This window comes from Amblyomma americanum, chromosome 2, assembly GCF_052857255.1.
Source record: "Amblyomma americanum isolate KBUSLIRL-KWMA chromosome 2, ASM5285725v1, whole genome shotgun sequence".
NCBI lineage: Eukaryota > Metazoa > Arthropoda > Arachnida > Ixodida > Ixodidae > Amblyomma > Amblyomma americanum.
The window spans coordinates 57519784-57538335 of record NC_135498.1 but is presented as its reverse complement, the minus strand read 5'-3'; the positions used below and the strand labels follow the sequence as shown (position 1 = coordinate 57538335).

At 44.9% G+C, this 18552-nt stretch overlaps 1 non-coding gene across 1 annotated transcript; it reads left to right on the top strand.

The window, feature by feature from the left end:
- Positions 1-13318: 13318 nt before the first annotated feature.
- On the top strand, positions 13319-13391 carry TRNAL-CAA (transfer RNA leucine (anticodon CAA)). Its single transcript has one exon. It is a non-coding gene; the product is annotated as a tRNA-Leu (tRNA).
- The last annotated feature ends 5161 nt before the right edge of the window (positions 13392-18552 follow it).

Here is an 18552-nt window from a genome sequence, read left to right as displayed (position 1 = left end):
GGTCCCCTTTGGCACCCCGTCACGTATACGAGCGTAAGAAACACACACAAACTGAAAAGGAGGGCACACAGACGACGACAAACACAGACACGAGTAAACGATGCCGTTAGTGGAAGACGCACACTCCCCCTCCCCCCCCCCCCCCCAAAAAAAAAGAAAAAAAGAATACACAACGCAGCCTTCTTATGTGTTGGCTGAAGTCAGGCGCGCTGCTTACACTTTTATTTCCTGAATAGGGAGGAAACAGCAGCGGCGTTTACATGACGGGATTCAGTTGAGGAGTTGAGTTGAAAACCGGTTACTGGCTTCATGGGACCACCGCATAAGCCCCGTTTACATGAACCTGAAAGCGGGAGTCGAGTCAGGGGATAGAGCTGAGCAAGGTCAGCTTAACTGAAGGACTTCGTGTTTACATGAACTCGGTTTCATCGAGTCGTCATCGGTTCAACTGCAACGACACCAAGCGTCGAGCAGCGCAGCGAGAGAGGGCAGTTGCGGCCTCCAAGATTGCAGCACGGCACTGCTGCCTCGGAAGCGTGACGGCGTAAGCGAAGAACTGATTCGCATTCATCATCTCCCCTCCCACTAACCCGACTCTTCGACTCGATCCGGTTTACATGCTATCTGCCGTTTGCGTCGAGCGAGTCAACCTACCCCCTGCGGCGGAGTTGACTGGACTCGCTCCCTCGACTCCCGTACCCGACTCTACGGTGTTTACATGAACACAGTAACCGGTTTTCAACTCAACTCCTCAACTCAACCCCGTCATGTAACCGCCACTACAGTCGGGTCCGGGAGTCGAGGGTGCGAGCCCAGTCAACTCCGCTGCAGGGGGTGGGTTCACTCGCTCGACCCAAACGCCAGATAGCATGTAAACCGGATCGAGTTTAGTGGGAGGGGAGATGATGAATGCGAACCTGTTCTTCGCTTGCGCCGTCATGTCTCCGAGACAGCGGTGCGGTGCCGCAATCTTGGAGGCTGCCACTCCTTTCTCCCGCTGCGCTGCTCGGCGCTAGGTATCGCTGCAGTTGAACCGGTGTCGACTGGCTGAAAACCGAGTTCACGTAAACACACAGTCGTTGAGTTGAGCTGTCCTTGCTCAGTTCGACCCCCTGACTCGACCCTCGCTTTCGAGTTCTTGCAAACGAGGCTAGGGAGGCCGACAAAGGGCATGACTGCAGAGGCTGTTAGAGCGTACAAAAGCAAAAAACTGAGCTCAACAAAGCCAAAATACCAAAATCGCGGAGAGAAGCCGCGCACGTGTTGACTTCTCAAAGCCCTGCTGTGAAAAAAATGTCGCTTAGGCAAAGCAGCCTCAGGAAACATGTAATGCGTGGAGAGGAGAAAAAACATCTGTGAGCACAACGCAGCGAGGCCGCAAAGGCGCGCAGGCCGAGCAGTGCGCAATGACGCTCGAGTAGCGAAGGACGAATACAGGCCGGGGAAAGACCGGGGTCAAGCTGGTTTTATTGCCCACCCACCCAGGAAGGTCAGGGAAGAGGGTGGAGAAAGCGGAAAAAAGCTTCCAATGAACAAAAAAATTGGCGGTGGTTTAGCTCTGGTTAAATCTGGAGTGACGCGGTAGCTACAGGTGGCTGAGTGGGACTTGGTCAAGTGACCAACCACGTGACAAAGCACGTGGTCAGCCACGGCGCCGCGCCACCGGCAGCTGCTTCGCACCACGTGACAGCGTGTCGCGCAGCCACAGGGTGGCGGCGCCGCCAACTGAAGGCTCGAAATGCTACCGTAATGTAGCTATCGCTACAAAAATAAATCTGGAGCGAGAAAGAACAAAAAAAAAACTGCGACGAAACAGTGCGAGGAGCCACTGCCACTCCTCCACCCCTATACTCTAAACACAAATGTGCCTATGTGGGAGTAAAAAGGGATGCTATCCTCTAGCGTACTCCCTTTTCATAAAAGCGAGTGCGCTAGAGGGCAGCTTACTTCCTTTTTACTATTTTATGTTTACAGTGTGCTTCCCGCCATATAATATCCCTGGTAGCAAAAACCAAGCAAAGAATTCTTTCCAAGGCGTGACCATGACGTAGACATGTGACTTAGTCTACCAAACTGCACGCCTCCGCTAACATCGGAGGAGGAGGGAAAATTTCGCTTGCGGAGGCTAGTCGACGAGCCGGGAGAGAGAAAAATCTCGGTGATGGAACGCAAGGAGAGGAGCATGTAGAAGGAGCTTGACTGTGATGGCTTAACTAGAGCGGCAAGTTGGGCTAGTTCGTACTGGCTCATTGGCTTCGTACTGGCTGGTAGGTGCTGGCGCAGTTGGTACTGCGCTTGCCCTGTTCCTTAAGTGTTTAGTCCCGGGCTTTGTTCCAGCGCAGCAAAAGAGTCATGAGTCTAACTACGCTATTGAAGTTTTGCATAAAATGTTTGCGGCCGCGCGATCCGTGGACTATGCCTCACAACCACAGGGCATGGAGCAAGACTATATAGTCTTCCTCCGTGCCACAGGGGTAGAAAATATTTTCGACCTTTTGGTGATCCGTGGCCTTTTAAAAGAGCTCCCTTCGAAGCTCATTCCCGAAAGTATGGTTTAACATGTTTTCACCCTGCTGCACGCACACAGCGGACTCTAGGTCATTAATCCAGAAGAACAGTTTTTCAACACACAAGTATTTTTGTGGAAACGATTTGTGCATTTATTCATATCTTTTCTTTTCTTTGTTCTTGTTTTTTTTTTCCTTCCATAACTGCGTTTCACTTTTATCTTGCGCGACTGAGACACCACATGTCATTGTATTTCTTTTTTTATTGTGCGCCTTTTATGCACCATCAGTCATTCAAAGGCTAAAGCCGGCGTCATTGCAATGTGGATCAATGTACCAAGTCGTTCTTGTGAGACGTCAGTGACAGCCACTTATTAAGATTCGGCTTTACAATGAGCTCACGAAGCAGTATATATTCCGCAGATTCAGCACAGAACAGTGCAGTTTGGAGCTGAACAGGATCAGCTATGGTCTCAGCAAGAATGGCGCTATTATCTTGCCTGACTGCTTTAAGTCTTTTGGTGTGAGTACTATTTCAAATAACGCTTACGCAAGAATACTCAGTGTATAAGTTCTGCGATTTGAACGCGATTCGTTCGCTTCTTGACCAGGCACTGATTATCTAAGAGTCTTAATCAGGTGATGGTGATTACAACCACTGATGAAAATATATTCCGGGCTCTTCATTTCTCCTCCTGCTTAGTATTTAAATAAATTCGGCAACCCATATGTGGACCTTAAATGAGATTACAATATATCACTTCAGCCGCCGCGGTGGCTCAGTGGTTATGGTGCTCGGCTTCTTACTCGGAATATGCCGGTTCGACCCCACCGCGGCGGTCGCATTTCGTTGGAGGAGAAATGCTAGAGGCCCATGTACGGTGTGATGTCAGTGCACATTAAAGTACCCCAGGGGGTCGAAATTATCCGGAGCTCTCCACCACGGCATCCCTTAAAGCCGGAGTCATTTTAGGACAATCAAGCCCCATAAAGCCGAACCAATTTACGTCTTTGTTGAAAAATACTATGGCGAATAAATAACACCTCCTGCTGGAGGCCCAAGTAACAGTAGTTTCTATTTAAGTGATAACTTTGTGGTCTCTGCAAAAGTTGGTACCTCCAAAATTGGACAAGGCAGGCTTAGTTCTCTGCAGTTGCCAAAGTTGAAGCCAGGTATTTATTTATTTATTTGGTACCTGCATCGCCTTTCAGCATTACAGCAGGGGGGCACTTTCACATTCAAAAAACAAAAAATCATGCACTTAACGCGTGAAAAAAGGCATCATTAGGTAGAACATTAACAATATGTGGCGGCAAAGCATTCCATTCGCGAACTGTTCGCAGAAAAAACGAATAACGGAGTACGTCACCTTTAAAAGGAAATTCATGAAGCTTTAAATTGTGGTCCCTTCGCTTCGAGACATAGAAAGGCGGCTTCAAATATTTTGATCCGTCTATGCCAGTCTTGGAATAGAAAATGTTATGCAAAAATTTTAATCTCAGGTTTCTTCTTCGAGTTTTAAGTTCTGGCCACTGAAGATTCCTTTTGCTTTCCGAGACACTGAGTGTCCTGGAATAGTTTCCAAGTACAAAGCGGACTGCCCTATTTTGAATTTTTTCCAATTTGTCAATAAGTTCTTGTGTGTGTGGGTCCCAGCACACTGATGCATATTCGAGTACTGTGCGGACGCGAGTAAAATATAGCTGTTCTTTGAGATGCTGTGGAAGGTGGCTGAAATTTCTTCTTAACAAACCTAATATACCAGCAGCTTTCTTTACGACGTAATTAACATGCTTTGACCACCTCAGGTCAGCAGTAAGATAAACGCCTAAGTATTTAAAATTCTGTTCTTTTTTCAAGGCCGCATGGTTGATAGTGTAGATATAAGCAGGGTAGGAACGCTTCCTCGAAAAGGTGACGTGTACACACTTTTTAGTATTCAAAGTCATGTCTCAATCATTACACCACATGGCTATCTTATCTAAGTCGTTTTGCAGGCTTTGCACATCAAGTGAACTATCTATAATTCTATAAATCACGCAGTCGTCTGCGAACATTCTGAACGAAGAAGTAACATCAGCATTAATATCATTTATATACAACAAAAAAAGAAGTGGTCCCAGTAAGTGGATAAATTCTTCTTAGATGCGGAGCCTCGTTACTTCATTTGAGACTTGGCGCTAAGACATTATTGAAGCCCCTTTGCTCGTCATACATACACTGGTGATCCTGAAATCACGTCGCGTTCAAAATAGAGTAACAGTGTGACTGTCAAGCTATGCCATAATGTGTGCACTAACTGAGAGACACCTGCGCTCTCACGCTTATTGTGTTCTCTGCGCTAATACCTCATCAACTGCCTCATCAACTGAGCTTAATCCTGACATTGAGGATTGGGTCGTTTAATAAAATTTTCCCACTGTTTTTCCCTGCACCCACAGACCAGCAGCGAAACGGCTTCGCGATATCCTATTTTATATGCCGTAGAGGTAGCTGATATGAGCTTAGCTTAAAAGCCGGAGGACTCTGTTTAGAACCTGACGAGAGTTCAATTCCGCAATTCCTGGGTTAACATGTCGGCAGTGCTGCCGTCGCTCACGTTTGTTTCATAATGTTGTGATATTCGTCCAAAGCGATTGTGCCATACTGGCGCTGGATCTTGGGTTTTCATTCAGTTCTTCAAGGCACTTTTATTTACCTTATTATCATATCGTAATGCCTCATTTAATCCTCTTGGCGCAGCATTCCTTAGTTCTCCCCGCAGCTCCATTGTCTAAATTTTTATGCGCATTGTCATGTGTTTTCTTATATGTTTATTTAATACCGTCACACGAGCACGCAAAAACTCTTCTACCTAAGCGGACATTTACTGATTTGAAAGACTTCTAATCGAAAGGAGTTGCGCAGCAGACACAAGGACGCTAGCGATGTCTGTTTACCGTCTCTTTCCGAACACACTACCGAAAGCATGGCGCTAGATCTTGAAACAAAACCAGTGAGAAGAAACCGATGTACCTCTAAATATAAATGAGAAATGTATTGTACTAAACGTGTTTTAGTAAATATTGCTACATTATATTCTGAAACGTTAAATTAAATAAGATTTATTGAGATAGCTTCCAGACCCTTCACAAAAGTAGCGAAATTTACATGTTTGTCTAGCAACCTTGCAGAATGTGCGGCGTGCGCCCGTATCGCCATCGTCGTGGAAAGAACACACAAGATCGTCAGTTAGCGTGATCGCGGTATATCTTCGAACTGATTTCGAGAGTGCTCTTAAAAAAGTGCATTATTGAGCCTACTTCAGCTTGCGCGCAACATAAAACTCTTTTTTTATAATGTGTAAACGTGACACAAAATGTACATTTGATTCGTTTTTTTTTATTAGATGATAATTACTGGCGTCCACTGCGTTGGAGGCAACGCCCTTCCAGCCGTAAAAGAGATCGGCGATCTCCGGTTTCGGAAAATACCGCTTCTGGAACGGCGAATAAACTCTGTCGTGTGTCTTTTGATGCAACTCTTTTTAAAAAGGTGTCTTTGTCTTCAAACGCCTTTAGAATGCCCATGTGAGATGGGTACAAGCTGGTTTTCAACTCTTTCAGGCCCCATCTTCACTCTCATCTCGAAGCCAACCGCGCCACTGTAGGTAATAAAATATACGCGCTGACATTTATTAAAAACATGCAAAAAATTGGCAGTGGCTTAATTTGGCTAACCCTGGAATTCAGGGAAAAGTAAGGACGCTTGCTAAGCGTCTTAGGCTCGTTCATAGCAGCTCCGCTACACGCTCGCGACAGCCTTCTTTATAATATACCCACACGACCACGTGGCTATTACGTGGAATCACATAGTGTTACGACACCCCCATAGGATGTCATGTCATCACGTAGCTTCACATCATCCCCTCGGATGTTCTTAAGGTAGAAAGTCAACCCAAAAGGTCGCCCAGTGTCTAAGGTCAGCTTAAGGTCATGGGTAAAGGGTTCGACAGAATAACTTTACAGCATATGGTCATACACGGCTATCCTTGGTTGACCTGAAGGTCGTTCTAGGTCGTTGTACTGCCTACCCGAAGCCTGCTTTACCTACCGTAGTGAAGCTTTTCTCTTGAATAAACTTTTAGCGCATATATCCCCTCGAAAAGTGCCTATCTCAGAGCTAAGCAACACCGCTGCCTTGCTTAAGTTGCTTTATAGTTCACGCATATTCATGCCATATTCATGGCAGAGAATTGGCACTCCACTGACAATCGCCTCGTGAACAGAGCCTAAGATGCTTGTCTCTAAACAGGCATCAAACAATCTATGATGCCTGTCATCTCCTTCGGCCTTTCCATGGAAGGCCTCATGCTCCCACGGAAAGGCTCACGGGAGCCCAACCCTAAAATATTAATTCAAATATTACAGCATGCTCTTAGGCTGGGTGAACTGAATGCCCTGTTCAACTCCAAATATCCTATTTTCGCAGCATGGTGAGCAGAACGACAGCTAAGAATTACTTCGAAGCTGGTGCATTCGACAGCAGCAAGTGCGGCGGCAGAGTAAGTGTCCGTGGATCATAACCATTATTACCAACCTATCTGCGTCCCCTTTAGGACGAAGGCCTCTTCCATATCTCTCCAATTAACCCACTCCTGTACTAACTGCGGCTACCATATCCGAGCAAACTTCCTAATATCACCCTTCTGCTTGACTTTCTGCCACCCCCTGTTGCGCTTACCTTCGGCTACCGTAAGGAACCACCGGTTATCTCCTTTCACATGCCTGTTCACGTCTATTTTTTCTTCTTGACTTCAATTTAGAAATCATTACGTCGTGTTTTTTCTCTGATCCACTTTGAAGTCCTAGAGCCTGCAACGTCATAGCTATCAAGTCTCTTTCCATTGCTTCGGGTGCTATGCTCAATTTAACTTCACGGCTTTTCGTTAACTTACAAGTCTGCCAAATAGGTGAGTACTGGCAAGATGCAACTAGGGTACACTTCCCTCTTTAGAGTTACTGGTAGCCTGTTACACATGCCCTTAGGGTACTTGCCCAAATGTGCCCCTCCGCATCCTTACCCTCCTAGTTCTTTTACTGTCGTGGCACCGGGTCTGCGACCATTTCCTGCCATAAGTAGATGTATTCCTTTACCCGTTGTAGTGCCTTGCTGCCCACTTTTAGCTATTGTTCCCTTCCCGCCGTGTCGAATATTACTTTAGGTTTCATATTAATTCTTATCGACCGTTCTTCTTTCTCTACGCAGGGCCCCATGCATGCTCAGCAATCTTTCCCGCAGCTCAATATCCTGAGCAAATACGATATCGCTAAGGTTCCCTTCATTAGCTTCATCTCTTAGCTTCCTTATCCAATTTTCTTAGTACCTGTATACCACCGTTTATGACTTGGATTTTATTTCATTCCCTGTGAAAGACTGGTTATGTGCAGTCTCAAGATATTTAACAGCGCCTTTTAATACCGGGTCATTATAGAGTCAGCTCTTAGGCGCATTTTTCTGCGCTTCAAGTCATATAGTCGGCGTCGTCGGTGGCGTCACACGTGACTGGGGGCGTGCTGGCAGGCAGTAGGAGAGAAAACCGTCAGCTGCCATGGCGAGAGCAAAGGAATGTAAAACCGCAAGGTGGCTGCCACAAAATTATCTCGGAGGGTAGCTAGTAGCGGAATACCACCTGCCAGCGGTGGCAGCTAGCGTTTGAAGAGCTTGGCTCTAATTTCGCGTTACCGACTATCGTAATCGTCTGTCAATTTTTAAAAATCTTTATAGATTCTTGCTGGAAAACTGACAGATACGTCAGTGCGTTCTGTACAGGTGGATTCTACAGCAAGGCAGACATTACGCACAGAGTGAAAAACGCTTGTGTATAGAACACGCTCTGGGAGTGCTTCCGGCTTATTACGCGATGTCTAGCGCTAACATTTGGTTAAAATGACACAACACAAATAATTTCATTCTTCAACAGTTCCAAGGTTCTGGCACAGGTAGCAATTCACTGATCAGGGCACTAACGTCCCCTTGGAGCGAAGGCAGGTCCAACAAGTAAGGTCTACGTTTAAAGTCGAAAATTGGATTTTGTGACTCATTGAATCTACATCCTCTGAACTCGCTTGAAAACACTGGTGTCAAGAAATGCTAGATAAGGCCGCAATTATAGAGGCAAAGGAAGTAATGACATATCAGATGCATTGTCGGCTGCCTTCTGGTAAGCCCGTACAGGTATTCTAAGCCAAAGCCAAAGTGAGGAAACCAAGTACATCCGCATGAAAAACATTCTCTCACTACCATATCCTGAAAAGACGAATGACCACTTAGTCGCCTATCATAGGGACACTGAAGCATTTATTGTGAAAATCGGGCTTTAAACTTCATCCTACAGTTTTCCGTACTCCAATATCTACCCGCGATTCGCAAAAATTCTGAGGGAACCTAAGTCTGCTTACGTGGAGGAGTGCGAAAGCATGCCTTTGACCGTGATTTTTTTGTCTTAAAACGTAAAGTGTGGCATGCTGTCATTTCCGGTTAACACATACTACACCACTTAGACATTTCCGGTTATGGCATACGACGATTCGAGATTTCCGGTTACTAAACACTACACTTCGTCGTTTCCGGTTACCGCATACTACACCACTTCGGCATTCCAGTTACGACGTACTATTACGCTTCGTCATTTTTGGTTACGTCAAAATTTTTGATACGAAAATTGGTTTTTGAGTAAAGGAAAAGGCGCAGTAGCTCTCACTTCTCGGCATATCGGCGGAGACCTCAACCGCGATTTAAAGCATGCACCTGAAGGTGCATATGTCATGCAGCCGGAGCCACGGGCCACATCTCCGGTCGTTTCGCCGCCTGTGATTGTTCAAGATGTCACGAAAACACTTTGAGGACCGGAGAAACTGCCGGTAGGATACGGCGCTGCGTTGAATGCGGATAGCAGTTTTCCGCGGTGTTGTAAAAGCGATGACGACTATTTTTTCGCTGGCATTCAAAGAAAAGGACACCCCAGCAGATTCATTCAACGTACCACTTGAAACCAAAAATGCGCTTGCCCTGTTTGATTCTTTTTCTATGCCCTCGTCTTAAGCTCTAGTCGTAAGTTTAATATGAATTACAACCAATTAGCCCAGATTTCTCTGATTGCTTACACCAAAAAACGACTTAGCCAAAACAATTCTATAACTTCTCCAAGCATATCAATGCCATAAAGATCCGTATGCATTCTGTGCGCAAAAGGTGTCAGCTGCACTTCGTCTCGTGTTCTCGGAAAGGAAGGAGTGCGAACAATATTCAAACCAACATCGGCCAGCTTTTGCCCCGCCAGAAATACCGTCATCCTAAAGAAACGGCCCAAGGCGTTGTGTACAAAACACCCTGCTCTGAGTGCCCGGCGTTGTACGTTGTGGATACAAGACATTTCACAGAATGGATGAAGCAGCACAAAGCTGCCGTCAAAGTGAGCGAAGCGCAGTGGCCAAGCACTGCGAGGTATATGGCCACAGGGTAGACATGGACGGTACTTTTGTGCTGGAGAGTGAGCCCAAACCAAATCCGCGCACAAGGCTGCTGCTGCAGTCATGTCAAGTTCAGCAGACACCGGGAAGTATTACTCGCCATTTAGTGCGTTCCTACCGTACACTACAGGCCTAATAAGGAAGTAATTACTCACTGACATCCACCTAAGCGCAGCCATTCGCTCTTGTCCTACCATAACTTTGAAGTCCCGGTTAGCTCAGTCAGCCTTTGTATTGTCTTAAGCGAGTTTTTTATAACTACTGGTGAGGCATAGTTAATAGTTCGTTCCGTTTCTCTTAGATATATCTGCCTGAGCTGTTCTCCTCGTATGCCTCCATTTGATCTAGTGAGTCTGTTGGGATTAGGAGTTAGGGCATTTATTTCGTCTCTAACGTATTTTAAGCAGTCAAGAAAGGACAGTTTGTGATCAAAAATAGCACCGAGTATTTTTATCTCGTCTCTGCATCTAAGTTTGGTATTTTGCATATTTAAAATTGGTTGTCGAGTACCGTATTCTTTTCCTAATGTAGTGAATTTTGATTTTCTTCGTTTAAACTCCAAGACTGTCTTTTGTACCCAAAAATAGACATTTTCTAGAACTTTATTTTCTACTCTTCCCAGTTCTGCCGCCGCGGTGGCTCATTGGTGAGGGTGCTCGGCTTCCAACCCGAAAGGCGCGGATTCGATCCCGGCCACGGCCGTCGCATTTCGATCGAGGCGAAATGCTAGAGGCTCGTGTACTGTGTGATATCAGTGCAGGTTAAAGAACCCAGGTGGTCGAAATTTCCGGAGCCATTCACTACGGCTTACCTCATAGTCTGAGTTGCTTTAGGACGTTAAACCCCCATAAACCGTAAACCATCATTTCAGTTCTGTTCGAGATTTGAATATAATAAGAAGTATAATATCGTCTGTGGAAGCTTGTAAGTGTTTCTTGGGAGCTTTAATTTAAGTATATCAGCTCTCGTCAAGTTCCATAGCAGTGGACTTAATGGGGATCCTTGTGGTGAGCCTGTTTGAATTAGTCTCGTTATTGAAAGCGAAGCCTCCTCATAAGCGATTTGTCGATTCAATAGTGCTGAATGTGTAATGTGGCATAAAAGAGCAACTGTTTACCAGCCTAATCCCGAATCCTCCGAAAACCGTCGCCGAGTCCGTGGTGGAGGCTTCTACCGTCGAGAAGACCCTTGACCCCCGGACCCGTCAGTACAACTCATCACTTCAAGCGCTGTAGGCCGGCCACCCAGATGATACCCCTGCCAGCGGGAATAACCTGCGAGATCTAATACGCGAAACTGTCTCATACCTATTCGCCTTCGAAATGCGCCCGTTAGTCATGCTTGTGTGCATATCATCGTTTGCTAATAAATGCCGTCTCGTATTTACACACTCCGTTTTAGGGTGAGCAAATCACCTTTTTAGAAGCAATGGCTTGGTGCTTGGTAACAACTGCGCAGTTCTGGTGTTGCAAGCGTTCCACTATAACATGGAAGATTCCTGTAATTACACTCCTCTACTCTTGAAGCTCGTTATCGAAGAAATGCCCATGTAACAGCGCTCCTAAGGTATATTTTACAGCAAAACTTTGAGAACAGAGTCTGAATGTGCCAGCAAATCAGCTGGGCAACAGAGCAAACGACGTGGTTTCATGTGTACCGATCCTTTGAAGATTAGGTCGCGGCGCCGCCTAAGCGTGGTGTCGATTGCGGGCCCAGCGCCAATACTTCAGTTGGTTAGTTGAAAATGTACAATATACATGTCTTTGAGAGTGCATTGGGAGGGGAATATTTAGAATACCAAACGATAAAGAAGCAGCAGACAACTTTTTAAAGAGGAATTTAGCCGAATTAGAAGCTTAATTAATGTTGATGGGCTAGTTCGCGACCGAACATGATGATGGAAAACGGCGCGAAAGGAAAGGGACCGAAGAGAACGGCGGTCGTGATTTTCTTTTGTCGTCGGACCTATTCTATTTGCATTGTGTTCGTTCGTAATACTGAATGGGATGCATTGTACTGGGTCAGTAAACTTTCAATTAAAACACGGCAGCTAATTCGTAATTCAAACTCAACACGAAATGTCATTAAAGGTTGAAGTGGTTTTCTAAATGTGTATTGTGAAAGGAAATAGCCTTTTAATTCGAACTCAATAGCCATTTCTGTGCAGGAAGAGGGCCAAGGTATCCCATAGCATGGTAAAACAGATGAACATACCAGTAAAAGAAATAACAATAAAAAATGACTTCAAGAGAACAGCGGATTCACCCCCGTCGAGGCGTCGAGACACCGCTGGAGCCTCGCTAACCAACGAAGAGCATTTGTGAAAAGCTTATAGCCCGAGAGGTTTGCTTGTGGGCCGTGCAGTGGGGCTCCTAGATGTAGCACTCTTATAAGTCCTTCCTATAGGAGGGGGAAGACAAGAAATCTGCTCACCTTCAGGAGGTTTGCGACGCTGGGGATTCATTATAAGTCACATGGTGTGGTTCAAAAACAAACCCCCCGTGTTTTAAACTTTTAACAAAGGCTGTACCACTCCCTCAGGTAGAAGTTTACATGCGTGCTCACTGACTCTCCCAATGCGCTGTGCCAGATCAAACGTCGAAATGTCGCGAGAAATAAAATGTTTCCTTCAACGAAGCAAAAACTTCGCCACATACTTGTATAGCAGCCAAGTACTTATATTCTCGCCGCATATATTTGTATATATAAGAAACAATCACCAGAAATTGAAAAACAGGATTTAATTCACGACGCTTCGGCTGGAGGACCAGCCTTTGGCCTTCAGCCGAAACGTCGTGAATTAAATCCTGTTCTGTTTTTCAATTTCTGGTGACTTTTTCTATATTGATCAATCAGCTGCCAAGAAATCACCTTTTATACATATATATATATATATATATATATATATATATATATATATATATATATATATATATATATATATATATATATATATATATATGTGTGTGTGTGTGTGTGTGTGTGTGTGTGTGTGTGTGTGTGTGTGTGTGTGTGTGTGTGTGTGTGTGTGTGTGTGTGTGTGTGTGTGTGTGATGGAAGCCAACAGTCACCGAAACTAAGGTGCATAGGGGAATGTTCCTTTTTTATTTTTATTTTGCTTCCGTGGCAATTTATGTTTATTTCGTGTAAGCGAACGTTGAGAGAGTTCACAAGCGCCACCCTCGTCCATAGCGGCCGACGTAGTACGTCCTATGGACGAGGGTGGCGCTGGTGAACACTCTAAAGGTTCGCTTACACGCAATAAACAAATTGCCACGAGAGCAGCAGATTGGACAGCCGTCGCCGTAGCTCAGTTGGTAGAGCACCGGACGCAATATTCGGAGGTCGTGGGTTCGGATCCCACCGGCGGCATGGTTGTTTTTTCTGCTGCTTTGTAAGTAGTTTTCTTCAGCCGACAGATTAATCGAAGTATTATTCTCCTACTAATCAGCACTACAAAAAAAATTGAAAAAGAAGATTCTCCTATGCACCTTGGTTTCGGTGACTGTTGGCTTCCTACATATATTTGTCAAAAACCAGCCCCTTATTTCCTTTACCTTATATATATATATATATATATCTATATATATATATATATATATATATATATATATATATATATATATATATATATATATATATATATATATATATATATATATATATATATATATATATATATATATATATATATATATATAAGAAGGTCGCGGGTTCGGATCACACCGGCGGCATGGTTGTTTTTTCTGCTTCTTTTTAAATAGTTTTCCTTAAGCGACAATTTAATTGAAGTATTATTCTCCCACTGATGAGCACCACAATTAAAAAAAATAGAAACATTCCTACATGCACCTTGGTTTCGGTCACTGTTGGCATCTCATATATATATATATATATATATATATATATATATATATATATATATTAGGGAGCCAACAGTCACGGAAACCAAGGGGCATAGGGGAATGTTTTTAATCTTTCTTTTTTTTATTTGTAGTGCCAATCAATCGGTTTAAAGAAAATTACTTATAAAGCAGCATAAATATATATATATATATATATATATATATATATATATATATATATATATATATATATATATATATATATATATATATATATATATATGTATATATATATATATATATATATATATATATATATATATATATATATATATATATATATATATATATATATATATATATATATATAATCAGAGAAGCTAACAGCCACAGAACCAAGGAGAATAGGGCGTAATCAGGTGATACAGCACGCACTACGTACGCCGCTTATGGACGAGGGTGGCGTTGGGTGAGCACAACTTAAGATAAGGTCACACGTAAACTTAAAATACCCCCGAAAGCAAAAGATCTGACAGCGGTAGCTCAGTTGGTATAGTACCAGACGCGTTATTTGGATCTCGAGGGTTCAGTTCCCACTGGCGGCATGTGATTGTTTTTCTTCTGCTTTTGTAGCCAATTATCTTCTAGCGATAACATATACACTAATGATCTTCATTGATCAACAACACAAATTAAAAGAAAACATCCGCTATTTTCGATCGCCTCTGTGGCTGTTGACTTCTCTGATATGTATACCGGCCACGTCATTTCCCTTGCACTATATATATATATATATATATATATATATATATATATATATATATATATATATATATATATATTGCATGGAAACAGCGCAGCAGACCGGACCAAGAATGGAAGACACACACACGGGCGCTGACTATCAACTGAAAGAAATTTATTGTAGCAACGTTAATATATAAAACCCATACATATGATAAAAGCATGAAACCTTAAAACTAGGTGACAAGATTCTTCAAATAAGCCATCGAGAAATCTAATTTCTTTTCTTTTCAAGTTAACAGAAGGAGTGCTGACGCACTTCTCCCCTCGTTGATGAATGGCATACGCCTCAAAAATTTCGCGGCCAAGCTGGTTCTTGTAGCGTTTAAGAGCCTTGTTCCTGTTCAAACTGCCAGTGCACTGGCATGAAGTCACGTGTTCAGGCAAGTTCTTCCTTGCGCCGTCTTTTATATCTTTATTATGCTCTCTGAGCCTGTCATTCAAACAGCGCCCAGTTTGTCCTATTTATGCTGATCCATACGATAAAGGAATATCGTAGACGAACCCTTTGTACAATCAAGGAAAGCTTTTTCGGTTTCTTTCCACGCTATTTTGGCAACGTAGCTGCTCGATTGACCAACTTGCAAAGTTTTTCCAGCTTGTTTGGCGCCCAGAAAACCAACCTGATGTCGGACCGCACTTAGGCTTTTTTCAGCGGATGACTCACGCCGTCCACGTACGGGATCACAACAGTTCTCTCTCTGCCCTCGTGCTCCTGCGTCGTTGCGGCCGCTTGCCGGAGGTCTTCCAGGATCTTATTGCCAACACTACGGAGAACCGCTTCCGGGAAACCAGCAGTGCGCAGTCGTTGCAGCTGGCCCTCGAAGCTTTCATTGATGCGATGATGACATGACCGGTTGAGGGCCTTCTTCATGGCGCTTGTCGCTACTGCTCGCTTAACTAGTTTGGAGTGCGCTGAAAGGTATGGCATGATGCTTTCTTTGAGCGCGGACAGTAAAGATCTTTGGGAAGAGCAAGGAAGAACTTGCCTGAACACGTGACCTCATGCCAGTGCACTGCCACTTTGGACAGGACCAAGGTTCTTAAACGATACAAAAACCAGCTTGACTGCGAACTGTTTGAGGCGTATGCCATACATCAACGAGGAAAGAAGTGCATCAGCACTCCTTCTGTTAACTTGAAAAGAAAAGAAATCAGATTTCTCGGTGGCTGATTAGAAGAACCTTGTCACCTAGATTTAAGGTTTCATGCTTCTATCATATGTATGGGTTTTATATATTAACGTTGCCGCAATAAATTTCTTTCAGTTGATATTCAGCGCCCGTGTGTGTGTCTTCCTTTCATGGTTCCGTCTGCGACGCTGTTTCCATGGAAAGAACGTACCAACTAGCCCGGCTTACTCCTTTGTTGGATATATATATATCACTTTTTTCTTCCTCTCTCACGCAGTGCACCGTTTTCGCCGACTACAGTAATCATGGCACCTGCACAGAACCTTGCGTTTGCCTCGTTAATGGAGTGACAAATGGAACCAAAAGCGTCGGCGATGGCATCTGCGTAGCCTTAACTGGAAAGTAAGGTTATGGCACAATTGCAGCCGAACCAATAAACGATGCCCTCTGGCGTACAATTCATGGACTTTGCTTCTTCATGGTGGTAAAATACGGTCAATAACTATAGCCACAGACTACACTCTAAGAAAAAAAAGGACTTAGAGAGGCGAGAGATTAGTCCTTTCAACAAAAGAACTGGCTTCTCATAGCCATTTGTACGTTTTGAGACAAACTGCAAAGGTTTAATATTTCGCCTTCTAGCATAGACATGCCACAATTAGTAGCAGACGTCAAATGCGAAACATGCTCATGAAGGTGGATTGCCCGGGGAATTTTCCATGTGGTTATAGTTATTGACAGCCCTGATCACACATAAGGCACCAGAGCAAAAAGCAATGAACGACAACGATTAAACAAGGATTCGAGCTTACGACCTTTCATTTTGGGAACCCTGCATGCACCTTACAAGGGCTTCTGTCCAGGCTGATTCTAGGAACCGTCTCACAATAGATGGACGGATAGAGAAAGAGAATCTTCTGAAAGGAAAGTTTCTTTTGCTCAATATGCCTGGTGATTTTCGACCCGCGCGACCGTTACAACAGCCGCGCGTCCTTTGCGTATCTCATGGGCTCCGTCAGTGACGTTATCTTTTGCACCTGCGCGCGATTTGCGGCGCCGGTCGCTTTGGCGACGTGTTCCTACGAGGAACGCGTCGCCTCGGTGGTCTACGGTGGTCTGGTTTTCGTGCTCTTGACAACGGAAATGGTGAATACTTCAGCGAAACCCGCACGGATTTAGCGAGTACTGCTACCTGTATAGGCACGTGGCAAGGGGGGGGGGGTGCCCCCCTCTCAAACAGAGGTGTTCAAGCTCATGAGGCTTCGACCTCATGAGGTCGACCTCAACCTCACAATGACCCCAACCTCAAGTCGTGATGTGGAGTTGAGGTGAAGTCGGCGATGGCTCGAAATTTTGTGAGCGAGACAGCAAAGCAGACCTCAACCTCACGCGTGAGTTTGAGGTTGAGTCATGTCGTCACTCAGTGAGGTCAAAATTGTGAGGTCGAGACTTTCTGCAGTTGCCGCGGCTTACTTCCACGAGTGCCGCTTCCGAAGCGAATTTGGAGCGCATCACCGCAGTGTTCATGCAGTGATGCTTGGTGTTCGGTTTTCCCTGTTTAGACAACCGGTTGCCACTGTCCGCTCTTAGCTTTTGGTGCTGCGCCGTAACGCCCGTTCATCTCGAGCCTACAGGAAGACACACCCCTCTGGTCTTCCTGGAAGAAGTGCTGCTGTCACAGCACGCCACTCTCCCTCCCCCTTGCCCCGCTGGCTCAGCAGCCGTAGCTGCGTACCGGTCGGCTCAAACTCCCGGGAGCGCGCAAAGCACTTAACTCACGTTGACCCGTGGTAGCTTTGTCTGGTGCCGCAAACAAATAAGCTCAGTCCAACAGGCACGCTATAAATTCGGCGCAGCGTTGATGGCCCAAAGCAAGACTGCTTCGTGTTCTTGCTCGTTGCCGGCGCTGTCGTCACGGCTCTTGCTTTGCAGTCGAGTAAAATGATCCTGCTGTACATTGCAAGGTAGCCTAACAGAAACTGGAGCAGTCAGCACAGGCAAGAGAATGTGATTCAGATAGTTCCTAACAAGGACACATACTGATTCGATAAAAAGAGAACGAAGCCAGAAAAGCCTGCATAACACCGACTCCGAGCAGCATGCATCCCATTTGATCTTCCTAGGGCAGGGAGTGGAGTTCTTGGGTGTCGGTTGGTCTCGGCTTCAAACTCCCCAAATCTGTTTCGTTGAATCCTTGCTGGGCCCACTAAATGTGCGAACACCTGAAATTGTTCCGGTGCGGTCCATCCCCTCAACTGTGACCATCATCTTCGATGATATTTACCCACGTAATGCCAAACTACTGCCTTTCTCTTTGTTAAATGGCATGTCGCAGTATTACTTGCCGATCTTCTGCACACATGTTGCTGTTGCGACTGATGGCTCGGTGTGTAACGAAAAGGCAGGTGTAGGCATTTACTCCCAGTCCCTTGACTGGTCTTTTTCTCTCCGTCTTCAAGATTTTACACCTATCTATCTGGCTGAGTTTCTAGCAGTGGTTCTGGCTCTGCACAAGGTACCCATCTCTTAATCAGGGATAATAATAGTTACGGACTCGTTATCCTTATGCACTTCCCTGTCTGCGCGCACTGAATCGCAGCTCTTTCGAATACTAAAATTCCTGATCCCTCAACGTATCAAATCAATTCGATCAGCGCTTGCTTCATTGAACGACTTCCACCACCTCCTGCTCCTTTGGAGAAGCACAGCATGGCGATCGCGCAAACTTGAAGTTTCCTTCACGCGTCATCG